The sequence below is a fragment of the Mytilus trossulus genome, unplaced genomic scaffold (genome assembly GCF_036588685.1).
Source record: "Mytilus trossulus isolate FHL-02 unplaced genomic scaffold, PNRI_Mtr1.1.1.hap1 h1tg000373l__unscaffolded, whole genome shotgun sequence".
Lineage (NCBI taxonomy): Eukaryota > Metazoa > Mollusca > Bivalvia > Mytilida > Mytilidae > Mytilus > Mytilus trossulus.
Window position 1 is genome coordinate 1,801,872 of NW_026963340.1, and position 18,424 is coordinate 1,820,295.

The window sequence follows — 18,424 nt, forward strand, 5'->3', positions numbered from 1 at the left end:
TATTAAGTTATTGCAATAACTTGGTGTCTTTTGTCGCTTCTGTTGTCCGTCCTTCAGTGTAGACTATTTCAAAGATCTTTTACTCTCAAACCACTTAACCAATAAGCTGAATAATTTTTAATTTATTCGCTTATAGCCCGGGGTCTTTGCATCGGAACTTAACACATTTACTTTTAATATACCAGTTGTTGGCATGGCAAGGGTTATGTTCTTCTCATATATGTTATGATGGTATGATAATTGTGTGCAGTGGAAATGCACAAGTTCTCAAGTTCAAACTGACATAACATTTATTTTTTATTTTATAGAACATTCTACTTATTCCAAGCAATCATATTTTCTTTTCTTTTGACTTTGATGTATGCCCCATGAATTATTTCTTAAATATATTGAAAGGAGGACTGCACTCACTTGTATATGAATAATTTAAATGAAAACGCATGGTTACCTATATATATTCAAAGGAGGACTGCACTCATAAAGAGAGGACTGCAATCTCTATTATGAATAATTTGGATGAAGACGCATGCTTTCATATATATATTTAAAGAAGGACTGCATTCCAGAAGAGGGGACTGTACTCTCTAGGTATGAATATTTTGCATGAAGACGCATGGTAACTAATATATATATTTATACATTGGACCATATATAACCGGTGATACATTGGATGTACCCTTTATACATTGGATATATCTGGTGAACATGACGTGTACAGCTAATACATTAGGCATACTCCCTGTAAATGTCGTATACAGGGCGTTTACTTTGTGCACAATATTGGTGAGTACATTGAACCATATACAACCGGTGATACATGGCCTATACACTTTTATACATCAGACATACACCCTGTACTTGTCGTATACGCAGTATACAGGGCGTTTACTTTGTGTACAATACTTGATGTGTATGTTGGACCATATATAACCGGTGATACATTGGAAGTACTTGGTTTACATGGCGTGTACACTTTATGCATTGTGTATATTCGGTGTACGCGTAATACATGGTTACACGCCATTATTTCGACAGCCCATTAGTCCGACAGCCCAAATGGTCCGACAACCCATTAGTCCGACAACCCAAAAGTCCGACAACCCATTACTCCGACAGCCCAAAACTCCGACAACCCATAAGTCCGACACTGATGGTATCAGGGGAAAATAAAATGTGTCTGTCTGTATTATTACGTTTAGATATGTAATATTTTAACATATTTTAAGAAATAATCCCGTATATATAACATGAGGCTAAGGTAGTTCGAATACTTTCTATATATACTCAATTCGAAATCTGTATATATATAGAATAAAACAGAAAAGAATATGTCATTTTCCAAATTAAAGGATCTTAAAGAGCATACATGTATAAATCAAGAACAACCATTGGTGGTACGAGCTACTGATGACAACCCCGCCCAAACATTTCGGTAGACAGGAAAAAGCATCACACAGTATAACTGACTTATAAAAATATTGAAATCAAATTTCAGAAATAATTTCTTGTAGTTCCTGAGTAAAATGTGACGACAGTTTTCAACTTGGCTGTCACATGTAATGCGTAATCAATTTGAAAAAGTATCACACGCCACAGCCGACTTCAATTAACCTTTCAGAAATCCTTGTAATGTAGTTCATGAAAAAAGATGGAACGAAAATATTTATGGGACGGACGGACAAACTGACGGATTGACGGTTAGACGATACGACAGACAGAGGTAAAACAGTCTACCCCACTTTTTCGAAGCGGCGGTCTAATGATTGGGTCAACATTCATGACATTAAAACATTACAATACTAATACGATATAATTATCTTTATAGCCCTATAAGCCTCGGTCACAATCGGAGCCAAGACAAAATAGAAAAAAACCCAACTAACACATGGATATCAAATTACAGTCAGTATCAAGACATGTAATCCATAATCGTCAAAAGAACTAACAAATTGAATGTAATCATCATTTCCCCCCATAATAGTAAAGTTTTCTTGTGTTAACAAAATTTATCTTATTTATCTGACTTTTTAAAGTTCTTACATGTGCTAGAAATATGGTGAAAGAGTTCCACCCTCAAATTATTATGAAGTGAGCATTCGATTGAAAAATAACTCCCATCCTCAACTTTGTCAGCTGTACAAAACGATTGTTTTAGTATCGAGCATTTCCAATTCTTAATGTAATGGAAGAGCACTGATTGTGAATTAACATATGACCTACCTTTCTTAAAATCAATAATATTTAAATATTTTTCTTCTTCTTGAAAAATGTTTTAAATGAAAAACAAATGTCAAGTTTCCAACAAAACACATAATGTACTATGTTTTTAAAATTAGACAATATGACAAAGACACAAGCAGGACAAGAATGTCACACATTGTCTTAGATTTTTTACTTTATTAAATAGAGAGGGTCTGTATACTAGTATATCAATGACCACTATGGATCGATTAGTAAACTTAGAATCGAAAGTAAATACGCTATATTTATATAGTAATGAATGTTCATGATATACAGATAAGCGCTAAAAATAGTCATGTGAAGTTTTGATACCTTTTCTGAAATTCTCCAGTCATTAAATCTTTTACAAAATTCATTGATTACAAAAGAAAGAAGATGTGGTATGATTGCCATGTTGAAGCAACTCTCCACAAGAGACCAATATGTCACAGATATTAACAATTATAGCTTACCGTACGACCTTCAACAACGAACAAAGCCCTTCCGCATACTTAGCTTTCAAAGACCCCGAACTGACAATGTAAAACAATTCAAACCAGGAAACTAGCGACCTTATTTATGTACAGAAATATGAACGAAAAACAAATATGTAACACATAAACAAACAACAACCACCGAATTACAGGCTCCTTACTTGAATGTTCATAACATACTAAATGTATGTTCATATTGAAATTGATAGAAAACCAAAAAATGGGATAATTGGAAATAAAGGAGGAGGGATAAAAAAAAAAGTATTTTCCTGTCCTCAATAACCTATGACTTATGATACTTTTTTTGCTCCAGTCATTCAATATTTTAAAAAATTCATCCAACAACACTTTACATACTTTAAACTACGCTCTGAATGCCCGCGATTTCGCGGGTGTGTTCTAGTATTTATTTTATATGTAGTTAATAGTGGGGAAAACATCAATCCCCTGATACGCGAAAAGGGGGAGCCGAAGATCTAGTTTAAAAGTCTTAGATGCATGATTTTTTTATTAGTTGTTAGTGGCTATGAACTAAAGTGCTTTCTGATAACTCCGAATACTCTCAGATATGTTCCTAGTGTCTTTTTGTTGTCGGGATGTACATGTTCCCATGCAGCCACATTCACTTGTTTTATTGTCCATCTGATGAGTTTAGCCTTTTTCAACTGATTTTTATAGTTCGTTCTTATGTTGAACTGTAATACCACTGTCCCAGGTTAGGGGAGGGTTGGGATCCCGCTATCATGTTTAACCCCGCCACATTATTTATGTATCTGCCTGTCCCAAGTCAGGAGCCTGTTATTCAGTGGTTGTCGTTTGTTTATGTGTTACATATTTGTTTTTCGTTCATTTTTTATACAAATAAGGCCTTTAGTTTTCTCGTTTGAATTGTTTTACATTGTCATATCGGGGCCTTTTTTAGTGGACTATGCGGTATGGGCTTTGCTCGTTGTTGAAGGCGTACGGTGACCTATAGTTGTTAATGTCTGTGTCATGTTGGTCTCTTGTGAATGGTTGTGTTATTTGCAATCATACCACATCTTCTTTTTTATAAAGAAGGTAGATCGAGACACACATGCGAACAAATAGTGAACTAGAACAGCACATACTGATAGTGGACACACAAACAACGAAATATTAAGATAGATAAAGTACCTTTACACTTAAAACGAATATGGGAAGTGGGTAAAGACTGAGCAGTTGCCATTAGCATTTGTATTAACTCCAATATACTGAGACAAATATCCCGCATGGAAAAAGTAATTGTAATCAAGACGGACAACCACACATATCATAAAGAACGGAGTTGGTCTTTTTAAAGAAAATTTACCAATACACATAAGAAAAACGCATTGTCGGAATAATGGGCTGTCGGAGTAATGGGTTGTCGGAATAATGGGCTGTCGGAGTAATGGGCTGTCGAAATGGTGGGCTGTCGGAGTAATGGGCTGTCGGAATAATGGTTGTCGGACTAATGGGATGTCACCGTAATACATAAGGCATAAACCCTGTACATGTCGTATACAGGGCGTTTACTTCGTGCACAATATTTGGTGTGTACATTGGACCATATATAACCGGTGATACATTGAATGTACTTGGTTTACATTTCCTATACACTTTATACATTGGGTATATTTGGTGTACCTGGCTGCGACTGCAGAGGTCGCAATTTAAACAAAATTTAATGTGATTAGTTTGGACACAATATCTAAAATTGATGCAGCTCTGATACAGAATTTCACGAAACCTTTTCAGATAATAACTTAAGGACATACTTTATAGTTATGCATATCGACGGGAAATTGCGATTCAATTTTTTTTCTAGGAGTTACGCCCCTTTGAACTTATATACTTTAATGTACTACTGCAACAGTTTGTCATCGCAACTCCTCTCAAATCACACAACAGAATTTCAAGAAACCTTTTCAGATAATAAGGACATACTATGTAGTTGTGCATATTGACTGGAAATTGCGATTCAATTTTTTTTCTAGGAGTTACGCCCCTTTGAACTTATTTGCTTCAATGTACTACTGCAACAGTTTGTCATTGCAACTCCTCTCAAACCACACAACAGAATTTCACAAAACCTTTTCAGATAATAAGGACATACTTTGTAGTTGTGCATATTGACGGGAAATTTCGATTCAATTTTTTTCTAGGAGTAACGCCCCTTTGAACTTATTTGCTTCAATGTACTACTGCAACAGTTTGTCATCGCAACTCCTCTCAAACCACAAAACAGAATTTCACAAAACCTTTTCAGATAATAAGAACATACTCCACGTCCCCACATGTCATTGGAGAAATTAAATAAGTGTAAGAAAAATAAATTGTATAAGAAAAATTAATTTCCTGCCAATATGCACATCTTAATAGTATGTCCTTATTATCTACAAAATTTCATGAAATTCTGTTGTGTGGTTTCAGAGGAGTTAAGATGACAAACTGTTGCAGAAGTACATTGAGGCAAATAAGTTCAAAAGGGAATCGCAATTTCCCGTTGATCTGCACAACTACATAGTATGTCCTTATTATCTGAACAGGTTTCGTGAAATTCTGTTGTGTGGTTTGAGAGGAGTTGCGATGACAAGAAACAGGACTGACGGACGGACTGACGAGTCAAAAACATTATACCCTCCGCAACTCGTTGCGTGGGGTATAATAAGGGGAGAAATTTGATTGGTTAACTTCCAATGATGGTTATTTTCTTATATGCAATGGAATGTGATGTGAAACTTTTTCTATAGAACTGGACAGGATAAAACTTTACTCATGCCAAGTATTTCTTTATTTGAAACAAAGATAAATTCTGCACAATTTTTTGAAAAGTGCAAATTTAACAAAGACTAATAGGGGAAAATCAATGGTGGTATTACACCTAGAGCCTTTTTTCATAGTTTTTTCCATGAATTGTTGCTTGTGCTAAAAAATCTCAATTCCGTCCAGCAAGATTTGCAAGGATTGATGGTTTTTCTCCTCCATGTTGCTGTGCAAATTTCTCTAGATGCTGTTAACCTTGATTTGCTGGCTAAAAATCATTTCAAAATAACACTTCTTGTCAAAAAGCCTCATCTGTTGAATTTTCTTTTCTTTGTTTACATCAACCTTAAATGTGAACAAATAGTATAGCATTTATATTTAATATACTTGTCCGTGTAGGCCTTTGTAGGGAATAATGTTAAAATACCAATTTCGCTGCACCAGATGTGCAGATCAACAAATAGTTTTCATCAGTGATGTTTGAGGCCAAATTATTACCATGCAAAAAACATATATATTTTTTCTACCATGCATGACAAACATGTACATTTACAAATGTAATTTTAATACAATGGCATGCATTATCAATAAAATACTTTTTGGGGTTCTTTTTGTAAGGTATCCCTCTTTTCATTCACATTGACAAATGTAATTTTAATACAATGGCATGCATTATCAATAAAATACTTTTTGGGGTTCTTTTTGTAAGGTATCCCTCTTTTCATTCACATTTATAACTTCATGTACAAAAAAATAATAAAGACAAAGTATAAAAGAGACTTTAATCAGTGCGGGGCCACTAGGATATTTGCCCACTTTGCACCAGCACTATGATGATTTCCTAGGCAGGGAATCGAACCCTGGTACACTGAAAAAGTCTCATAAATATACAATGATTATAATGGTAGCACAAATTTTTTGGGCAATATATACAATGGTTTACTTGAATGATCTGTTTGATATTCTAAAAACTTGGATCATAATTTCAAAAATCTAAAATTTGAAAACTTTTTAATAACTTTAATTAATAATCTAATTGATTTAAATTTTATACAAACCCGACTATACACAAGTTACTGTAAATTCATTTGCATTTTTTCCCCATTTAACCATATGCTCCGCAGTGCCCAGCTTTATATGACCGCAGAGGTCCAACCATGAACAGTTGGGGCAAGTATTAACACAACAATTAAGCTTGATATAGCTCTGAATTTGGATTGTGATTAAATAGTTGACACAACATAGGTTTCTATCACAGAATGAATTTTGTCTAAGATCTTAAACTTCGAAACTTCGAAACTTCAAAATTTTAAATTATGGTCCAATACCCACAATCTAATTACATGGTTAGATTCAGCATATCATAGAACCCCAAAATTCAATTTCTGATGAAATCAAATAACGTACAATTTTACACCCTTTAGATGTTTCGATCTCAATGTGGAGCAATTTAATTCTAACCGGGCCAAAATATTAAAAATCTAAATACATGGTTAGATTCAGCATATTGAAAAACCCCATACATGTATATTCTATTTTTGTTGAAGTTAAAGTGACATCCAGCGCATAATGAACATGATGAAGTCCAAAATCAACACTTGTATTAACTATAAAGTTCTAAAAACATCTTAAACCCTTGAAAAACACCCTATAAAATTACAAGATTTATTTTGTTCTATTGTCATTCTCTTACCCAGTTCAAACCCTACCTTTGATAAACATCATTCTCCCATCAACTTTTTTTATGCAGACACCACTGTATTGATCTGAATCATGCATCTGATGAGTAAAAACCCCTACAAAAGAGTTTTAAATGTTTTTTTATTTTTGTGCTTTAACACCACTATCTCAGGTTAGAGAGAGGGTTTAAAATTTGGATCCATCAAATATGTTTAACCTAACTGCAGTTATACTATATGCACAATATGCCTGTCCCGACTCAGTATCTTTAGTGGTTGTACATGTAGCTTGTTAATCTTTTTATATTAGACTGGCAATAAGTTCGTCCTACCTGAATTGTTTCACATTAGTACTCATTGGGGCTTGAATGGAGTGTTGTCTTATTGGTAACGATAACACATCTTTTTGTGATTATATTCATGTACAATGTTATCAGATTATAACATGGTATTTTTCATATCGCATGTATTATCAGCCCTAGGTGCAATATCAGCCCAAAAGCCGCATGGCTCAAGGGCTGATATTGACCCAGGGCTGATAATACATGCGATAAGAAAAATGACATGTTATGATCTTTTTATCATATGCTTCAACAATGGAGAATAATAACGGCTAAAATCATAATTAATCATTTTACGTGGTTACCAGATAGAGTTCAAAGAGTGAAAAGATTACGGAAGTCGGACTCATAATTAAGTTCATTCGATATGAATACTTTCGATCATCTGCTCAACAGAGAAGAAAAATATTTTGTTATAGATGAATCGACAAAATATATAATTAAACAATATACATAATTAACATTGTTTGGAGGTCAACTTTTTTAAGCAACTTTCTAAATTAATATGTTTGAAACTGTTTTAAAAATGCAATTATTTTTAATAATTTGTTTGTTTCTTTTTTTTCTAATTATTTTACACAATATATTCTCAAGTATCCAAATATTGTTTTGTACACTTCTTTGTAAATTGATGTGTTTTCACTGAAAACGTTGCATTGAGGTGTATTTTCCGGAATTTTCCGAGTATCACCGGAATGCCATGCGATAATGTTACGGAAAGGCATGCGATAACAATCGAAGCAAATGATAAACTTTTCATATCAGCCCGCCAAGCACCAATCGAAAAATATGGAATTTACGTTAATTAAATGCTATTATCACACAGTAAAAATGATATGTTATTTAGTCTGAGTATATGATAAATATATATATTTCATGTATTTTTGATCTTATTACATTACCTTTGTGTTAAATCAAATCAGAAGAGGGGGACTTGAAAGTACATGTAATCCATGGCTAACAAAGATGCAGCAATATGGATGATTTTGAAAATTAAGCATGGGATCATGTTAAATGGCAATATTTACAATTGTATCTACACTCTTGTCAGAGTCTGTATAAGAATTGTGAAAGTATAAAAAATGAAGTAAGGCTACTCTATTCTGACATGATATTGGGGGATTATCTAAAAATAATATATATTAAGAAATACTTTATCATGTTTATTGTAGTTTTAACATTGGTAGGCATTATAATATATTCATGATTATTTTTGCACAAGCAAAAGTGAAGGACCAGTTTAAAGTTCACAAAATGGTGTCTTGCATTTTGTCAAAATTGAAAAACAAAGAATTTAGTATTTCCATCAATTTTGTTCATTAAACATAGTAAAATGATGTCCATCTATAATAAAGCAGGTGTAATGGATAATCAGCAGTACCAAGAAATACTTACAAAGGTTTTGTTGAAAAAAAGTACGATGATTTTTACTAGTTCACATTTTAGAAAGATTTAAATAACCATAAATTGAAAGACTGCAAACTTCTATGAAATATGTTGAAGTTCTTCTATCAAAATAAAATCTATTCGATATTAAAGATTTTTTTCATTCTCAGAGTGCATCTTACAATTCAAAGTAGTAGATAGATTTGATAAGAACACATATTCTTCTATTTGTCTTTTAGTTTCTAAGCAAAAGGGATCTGCAAAATGATATTATTATCTCGCAATTTCAACAAATACATTACTATTTACTTTACCTAAGATGGGATGAATTAGATGCACTCAACATTTGTTTTTGGATTTGATATATATTTTGTAATAAAAGTGTTTAGGCCTGTCTTTCGTTTTTGTTAAAATGCTTTTTCCATATGGGTTTTTGTGTTTCTGTATTACATATGACGTAGCTCTGTACTTATACATTCTGTCAGAGAGTTACTTTTCTATGAATATGTTCTATGACTTGTTTTTTTACTGTTACGAATCACAGTTAATGACTAAACTCAACAAAGACCCATCGAAATTTATTTGATAAATTCAACAACACTTACATGACTTACCGTTATCTTGATGATATTTTTTCATTAAATAATCAAGAATTTTCTCAATATACTGCTGAAATTTACCCTAAGGATCTTACTTTAAATAAATCAAATTTATTCGGTAATAACTGTCCTTTCCTGGATTTAGATATTTCGGTTTTAAACAGGAAACTACACTCTAAAATTTACAACACAAGAGACGACTTTTCTTTCCCTATTGTTATTTTTTTCATTTTTAAATGGTGATGTTCCTTTGGCACCATCTTACCGTGTTTATATTTCACAACTTGTTTGTTATGCCCATGTCTGTTATGACGTTTTTAATTTTAACGAACGCAACCTATGTATTACTGGTAAATTATTAAAACCAGGGATATCATGGATATCTTTACCATAAATTACTTAAAACCTTTACTGAATTTTTCCATAGACATGATAGATATAAAGATTTGTTTTGAAGCTTGATTGTACCTGTAGCAAACTTATTTCATACCGGATAGCACATCCTCATTTTTACGGAAATGTTGTTAACAGTGCCCAGAAATTTAGAAATGATCCATGTAAACTTGTCGCTCCCTTAAATAACTTATTCTAAAAGGTTACCAATTCAACACTGTAATAAGATCATTGAACATTGTTTTATTGGTATAAATATTGATTTTGATATCAGTAGATTAAAAGATTAACTAAATATTACTGGTATGTTATATACATACATGTATACATATTCATGGATCTACAATCTGTCGATACCTGTAACTTGGCATTGCACAAGGTCATGTTTTTCTCTGGCTGTTTAAGACGTCTTTACACTAAATCCATTGGATGTTGGATGTGTACAGATTGATTGTTTAGTCTTAGTTGCATGATTTTTTATTAGTTGTTAATGGCTTTGAACTAGCTGTGTCAGATAACTGTGAGTACTCTCGAGCTCACATCTGTTCATTGTGTCTTTTTGTGTCGGGATGTTTAAGTACCCAGCCACGTCCACTTGTATTTTTTGTCTATCTGACAAGTTAATAAAATTGAGAATGGAAATGGAGAATGTGTCAAAGAGACAACAACCTGACCTTGGATAAAAACAACAGCAGAAGCTCACCAACAGGTCTTCATGGTCTTCACTGTATCGAAAAATTCCCGCACCCAGAGGTGTCCTTCAGCTGGCCCCTAAAAAAATATATATACTAGTTCAGTGATAATGAATGCCATACTAATTTCCAAATTGTACACAAGATCTAAAATTAAAATGATACAAGACTTGGGATAGGCGCAAAAATGTGGCGGGGTTTAACATGTTTGTGAGATCTAAACCCTCCCCCTATACCTCTAGCCCATGTAGAAAAGTAAACGCATAACAATACGTAAGCCTTTATCAACTGATTTTTATAGGTCCTTCTTATGTTGTACTGTTATACCACTGTCCCAGCTGGTTAGGGGAGGGTTGGGATCCGGCTTACACGTTTAACCCCGCCACATTATTTATGTACAAAAAATGTATGTACCTGTACCAAGTCAGGAGCCTGTAATTCAGTAGTTCGTTTGTCTATGTGTTATATGTACATGTACATGTACATATTTGTTTTTCATTAATTTTTTTACATAAATAAGGCCGTTATTTTTCTCCTTTGGATTGATTTACATTGTCTTTTCTTGGCCTTTTATAGCTGACTATGCAGTATGGGCTTTGCTCATTGTTGAAGGCCGTACGATTACCTACAATGTATAGTTGTTAATGTTTGTGTCATTTTGATCTTTTGTGGATAGTTGTCTCATTGGCAATAATATCACATCTTCTTTTTTATATGGCATCATTTAACTAGAGGCTTTAAAGAGCCTGTGTCGCTCACCTTGTTCTATGTGCATATTAATTAAAGGACACAGATGGATTCATGAGCAAATAGTGTTTTGGTGATGCGATGTGTTTGAAGATCTTACTTTATTGAACATTCTTGCTACTTACAATTTTCTCTATCTTTAATAAACTTGGCCCTTTCCAAAAATTACTGTTAATTTAAAAGTTATCATGTACATATTTTTAAATTACTGTACAATATCTAAGATACAAGGTATACAGAAAAAGGAAAACAATTTTGGACATTGAACGAGTTACCAAGGCAACAAATCATGACTTAATTTGCATCATGTGCATAATTTGTAAAATTTCTTGATTTTATTTGTTGTTCTTCAAATTTTTAAGTATATTTTAGATTGAAAAGGAAGTGCCAACCTAAGAAACAACTTTGGTGATATTTTGTTAATAGCATAAAAGTTGTAATAAAGCATCTGTTAAATTATTATGATTATTTTGTTGTTTCTTGGCTGATATGTTTTCACAACAGATACATTGTATAAAGATAGCAAACTGTATAAACTCTGTATTTTTCATCGTTTTTGTGAAAACAGTATATATAATACCTAATTGTGACGTCATCACATAAAAATCTTCATGTTTTTCATGTTTTTGTTGATATTTCTTGATCCTAATATGCATTTTTAAACAGTATGTGCCAATTTGAAAAAAGTTATTTAAAATTTGTTTTGGCCTTAACCAGGCCGAGGTATTTCTTAGTACTGCTGATTATCAATTTCACCTGCTTTATTATAGATGGACATCATTTTACTATGTTTAATAAACCCTACTAATTTACCCAACTTACCGAATTAAAGCAAGACAATCATAAGTCATGTAAGTATCTGAGATGTTCCTTAATGTTTAGACAAGGCCGCAGGGCAGGTCTGTTTAAAGTGAGGCAATTTGCCGAGCGGAGCGAGGCGAAAAAATTTGGGCTTTTTTTAAGGGTGGTTCGGGTGTCTGACACGTACGGGAGAAGCTTTTTCCAGCATTAACATCTATAATAAAAAATTAAAAAATATAACAGAAATGCGTTTTTTTTATTAACTAGCCTAGTAAGTAACAAATCAAGTTTCAATATTAAAGTTAATCTCTGTTGGTCAACTAAAACTTTCCTATTCTCCTGTGACTTGTACTGCTTCAACATACGTTCTTATGTATATTATGTCCAACATCGAGTCAAGTTTTAAGCTTCTATAAGACCATAAGAATAGGTACAGAGACAAATAGACCAACATTGTTACTTAACCGGATTTTTGACGTTCTAATGTCACAAGTGATCACAAGTTATCTGTAAACATTCCACTGGAAGACCTACCTGAACACATTATTCTGATGGAAGACCTTTACTTGGACACATTATTCTAGACTATCATTTTTTAAGTCATTGGTTTGACCTACCGCTGTTCGAACCCACGACCTACCGCACTAGAATCAATGGAACACGCTTGCATACAACCAGACAATGCTGATCATAAACAGAAAAAGAAACACGATTAATTTTTTTTCAAACAATACCAAAAATATATCATTCCTTCTTTTACTAAAGATAAATAAAAATCAAGAATTGCCTTATACATTTAAGACTTCCATAGAAAAGGCGCTTAATGATTTTGTTTAAATTAATTATGAATAATTATTATATTTTTGGCCAAAAAGAATTATTTTACTGTAAAGATTAATAACTATGATCGATTTAAAAATAAACCAAGGAAAGTAATAAGCCAGCATACTTAAATGGGGTGTTTATACTCATGAGTTACCTTTTTCATATTTTTTCTCTTTAAAATACCCATCTTCAACCAGTTTTGTAACGACATTAAGATTCGTTTCAATTTTTTTATTTTGATTTGTATTCGGAACACTTATTTTTTACTGTCATTGATTCGCTATGGTAAAAGCTGCAATCGCTGCTGCAGATTGGACATATTGTATGGAGACCCGAGTAGTGTGCTGGTAGATAATTTGAAACGCGAAACTTGCATATTGATAATGTAAAATCTATAATTAAAAAAAAATGAGACTTTAAAAGTTTGGTCGTCGTTTCAAAAGTGAGGCATTTGCCTCATTTGCCTCCATTACGCTACGGCCCTGTTAGAATAAAAAGATTGACGTGAGGGTAATGCTCTGAGCCATCGGTATAAGTCTACAGATTGCTCTAAAGCAATTGTATACCAAAAATTGTTGAAAATTGACTATAAAGGTCAATAACTTCTTTAGGGGTCACTTGACCATTTTAGTCATGCTGACTGATTTGTAGATCTTACTTTGCTGAACATTATTGCTTTTACAGGCTATCTCTATCTATGATACTTTTCAAGATAATAACCAAAAACGGCAAAATTTCCTTAAAATTACTAATTCAGCCCAGGGGCAACCCAACAACCAGGTGTCAGATTCCCCTGAATATTTCAGGACAGATAAATCTTAGCTTGATAAACAATTTTAACCGTGTCAGATTTACTCATAAAAGCTTTGGTTTCAGAGTTAAAAGCCAAAATCTACATTTTCCCCTTATGTTCTATTTTTAGCTATGGTGCCCATCTTGGTTGGTTGCCCGGGTCAATGGACACATTTCTTAAACAAGATACCCTAATGATGATTGTGGCCAAGTTTGGTTAGATTTTTGTAAATTAAAAATTTTTGTAAATTAAAAATTAAAAGTTAATAATATATATGTAAACATGGTTAAAGACAATGGACGATGAAGACTGACGTGAAAAGATGAGAAAAGCTCACTTGGCCCTATGGGCCAGGTAAGCAAATCAGACATGGAGTCTATCCATGCTAAAATTTTACAAACATGCCTATCGGAAACACTTGCAATATTGGAAAAATCATGGTGTATGCAATTTTATCCCCACCAACATGACCAATGCAATGTCTAAAGGGAAACAAACAGGAAGAAACCTATCAAAAAATCAACAGACCATTTATACAGCCACCAGTTGAAAGAAGATCAGGCTGACAAAATATTATTCGTACGAAAAGAAAATTCGCAAAAGAATCCATCTACCATTTTGTCTTACATGTCTTAGTACTAACACGAATAAATAGAACAATTTTTTTTATACAAAGAAGGGCTGCAAGGTATGTGACAACTGCTAGACATGATGGACTCCCTACAATAACTAAGAAAGGAAACCAGACTTGTTATGTTTTACAAAAATGACAGAAACATGTTTGAAAATATATATCATGAATATCTGAAGAAGCCATTTGCGCCAAGGAATAAATGAATAAACAGAAAAAACATAATGTACATCTAAAACTTAAAAGACAACCAAGTAACACACTCGCATATGCATATTGATGTCCTTCATGCCACAGATCCTTGAGTTTAAGTTGTACATTGTATATCATAAGAAGACCATAAGAATGATCCAGGGGAGGATCCAGCAATTTAAAAAAAAGGGGGGGGGGTATTCCAACAATAATTATGTCCCCATTTAAAGCTTCAAACTCCCCTGGATCCGCCAATGTGATCTACCACCAGATATGCAACAGGCAGACAGACACCAGACGGCTGATGCATCCAAAAGGTCAAAGTGGCAGTTTTTAAAGCTCAAATTTCACAAGTATATCAATTTCACTGGATCTCATCACCTGACTAAACAATCGTCTTGTTAAACAGAAAACAAATATAAAATATCTTAAATCTTTGACTTGTTGAAGAAGGAGTATATTTCTTTATTTACATGCATGATTTATAATTTAAATATCCGACAAAACAGTCAGAAGCAAGCTTCCGTACAACCAACATGCATGAGTAACGAATAAACAATAAAAAGATAAAAAAAAAACCTTTTTTCTTCAATCCATCAAAAATACATCTATCTGCAACAATACGTTAAAATTCAGTTGAAAGATTGACATATAAAATAATGATTATATAACGGAACGATTTTACCTGCAAGCTGCCATTTTGTCCTATTTAATCGAAGCGAATGAATCCAAAGGTGTTCCGAATAAGATCTTCGAAAGAATATATGTGAAATTTCAGACGTGCTACTCATATATATGTCGAATATTTTTTCTATTTCTTACAATTTCTTGGAGAAAATTAATCGAAAACTGCAGAAAGTTCCCACCAATTTACTCAAATAATAATATAAGTGATATATATCAGTTTTTTTGGTGGAAAACCAAAAAAGGCGAATTAGCCCAAACGCCCGTTTATAACTCCAGCTAGATATGCACTTTACAGACGGTCATATTTCATAAACCGATAATTGTTCAAATAGTTGTCCGATTTAAATGTTTGGAAGCGTTTTGGGGAGATATTATCTAGCTGTATATCATATTAAAACCACAAAATGATAACATTAACATAACAGGTTGAAATTAGTACAAACCTTTGGGCGAATTTTTTTCAATTACCCCAAAGAATTTATTACCCCAAAGGTACCAATTTTACATATAAACGGACACCAACAATCTATATTTCGATTATATATATATATATATATATATATGAATATAATAATGTAGTTTCCATTTCTCGTTTCAGCATTTTTCAAACATTGGCTATACCTTTCATGTAACTATTTATGTGTTGCTTATGAATTTAATTGTAACACTTCTTAGTGACTGAATAGGTTAAAACAATGCCTTCCTAGAAAACTATGACACCAATGAACAACAACAGTCTGTTTGCTGTTCCTGCTAATAATGTATGCATGGCTTCACTAGAAAAGGCATCAATTCTTTGGCTTTCCTGGTTGAAGGATTTGTTTTTACAACTCCAGTGTATACACAATTGTTACCATAGTATATAGTTCAACTTGGTTGACCGTTATGGAATAACCGTTTCACAGATAATTGCTGATATGTTTCTCACGTCATAACTACAATCCCCTTCCCTTTTCATGGATTTGACTTACTGTATAAAGCTAGTTATCGGGTTTATAAAAACATGAGCAACCCGACGGTGCCACTGTTGGACATGTAGAGCAGTATCTGCTTAATACCCTTCTGGAGCATCTGAGATCATCCCCAGTTTTTGGTTAGGGTTCGTGTTGCTCAGACTTTGTTCGTTTTCTATGCTGTTTCTTGTGTACTTTAATTTGTATATGCATACATTTAAGACTGGGGGCAAACCATACACTTACTGAACACCAGTTTGGTTTGACAATACTAGAATGTATGTAAAACTACAATTCAATAAAACATAGATTGGTATACAAGCAATTAAAGCTTGTATGTATCCATGCAAGAAAAATAAGTTTTCACCGTACACCAGTGTTGTATGCAAGAATACCGTGAACTGAAAATGGCAAACAACCATGTAATTCGACCTTTACATTTCACAATCATAAAAATAAAATTGAGAATGGAAATGGGGAATATGTCAGAGACAACAACCCGACCAAATAAAAAAAAACAACAGCGGAAGGTCGCCAACAGGTCTTCAATGTAGCGAGAAATTCCCGCACCCGGAGGCGTCCTTCAGCCGGCCCCTTAACAAATATATACTAGTTCAGTGATAATGAACGCCATACTAATTTTCAAATTGAACACAAGAAACTAAAATCAAAATAATACAAGACTAACAAAGGCCAGAGGCTCCTGACTTGGAACAGGCGCAAAAATGCAGTGGGGTTAAACATGTTTGTGAGATATCAACCCTCCCCCTATACCTCTAACCAATGTAGAAAAGTAAACGCATAACGTGAATACGCACATTAAAATTCAGTTCAAGAGAAGTCCGATTCTGATGTCAGAAGATGTAACCAAAGAAAATAAACAAAATGACAATAATAAAATTGAGAATGGAAATGGGGAATGTGTCAAAGAGACAACAACCCGACCAAATAAAAAACAACAGCAGAAGGTCACCAACAGGTCTTCAATGTAGCGAGAAATTCCCGCACCCGGAGGCGTCCTTCAGCTGGCCCCTAAACAAATACATACTAGTTCAGTGATAATGAACGCCATACTAATTTCCAAATTGTACACAAGAAACTAATATAAAAATAATACAAGACTAACAAAAGCCAGAGGCTCCTGACTTGGGACAGGCGCAAAAATGCGGCGGGGTTAAACATGTTTGTGAGATCTCAACCCTCCCCCTATACCTCTAACCAATGTAGAAAAATAAACGCATAACAATACGCACATTAAAATTCAGTTCAAGAGAAGTCCGAGTCTTAGGCCATAATAAATAATAGGTTTGTTTGCCCAAACGCTACCTACCCAGAAAAAAGCTGCCTACTCAAATTCTTTTATTGTCCTGATTTGAAGAAGTTTTTTTAAATCAAATAGGCATGAAGACTAATAAACATATGATACTACAATTTATTTTTTGGAAGAAAAAAAAAGAAAATGCCTACCTACCTACCCACTGTCTCAACCTTAGGGTAGGGTTTGGGCAAACCAAAATATTTTTAAATGTGGCCTTATGTCAGGAGATGTAACCTAAGAAAATAAACAAATTGACAATAATACATAAATAACAAAAGACTACTAGCAGTTAACTGACAGGCCAGCTCCAGACTTCAATTAAACTGACTGAAAGATTATGATTTCATCATATGAACATCAGGCACAATCCTTCCCGTTAGGGGTTTAGTATCATACCATCATAACATATATGAGAAGAACATAACCCGTGTCATGCCAACAACTGTTTTTGAAATAAATGTCTTTAGTTCGGACGCAAAGACCTTATCAGTGACTCAATATTAACGCCAAAATATGCAATCTTTAATGACTTGACAACAGTATCGTAATTATATCCCTTCTTAATCAGTCTATTTAAAGGTTTTGTAAGTTTCTGAGGTGAATACTGACACCTTTGTGCTTTATAAAGAATATTTCCATAAAAAATTGGATGTGAAATACCTGAACGTATAAAAAGTTTGCATGTTGGGCTATATTTACGAATGATGTCTTTATATCGATGATAAAATTTAGTAAAAGTTTTGACTAGTTTGTGATATCGAAAACCCTGGTGTAATAATTTTTCAGTAATACATAAATTTCTCTCGTTAAAATCTAAAACATTGTTACAAACACGAGCGAATCGTACAAGTTGAGATATATAAACACCGTAAGATGGTGACAAGGGAACGTCACCATCTAAAAACGG

At 33.4% G+C, this 18,424-nt stretch overlaps 1 long non-coding RNA gene across 3 annotated transcripts; it reads right to left on the minus strand.

Annotated features, from left to right (window-relative positions):
• Positions 1–5,455: 5,455 nt before the first annotated feature.
• On the minus strand, positions 5,456–15,743 carry LOC134701921 (uncharacterized). 3 transcript variants are annotated; one of them, XR_010104254.1, is made up of 3 exons: positions 15,245–15,743; positions 7,190–7,276; positions 5,456–5,825 (listed from the first exon to the last, which is right to left on the minus strand). It is a non-coding gene; the product is annotated as an uncharacterized LOC134701921 (long non-coding RNA). The 3 variants fall into 3 exon arrangements; XR_010104255.1 differs by lacking the exon at positions 15,245–15,743 and adding an exon at positions 10,553–10,594; XR_010104253.1 differs by lacking the exon at positions 15,245–15,743 and adding an exon at positions 10,199–10,542.
• Between the last annotated feature and the right edge of the window lie 2,681 nt (positions 15,744–18,424).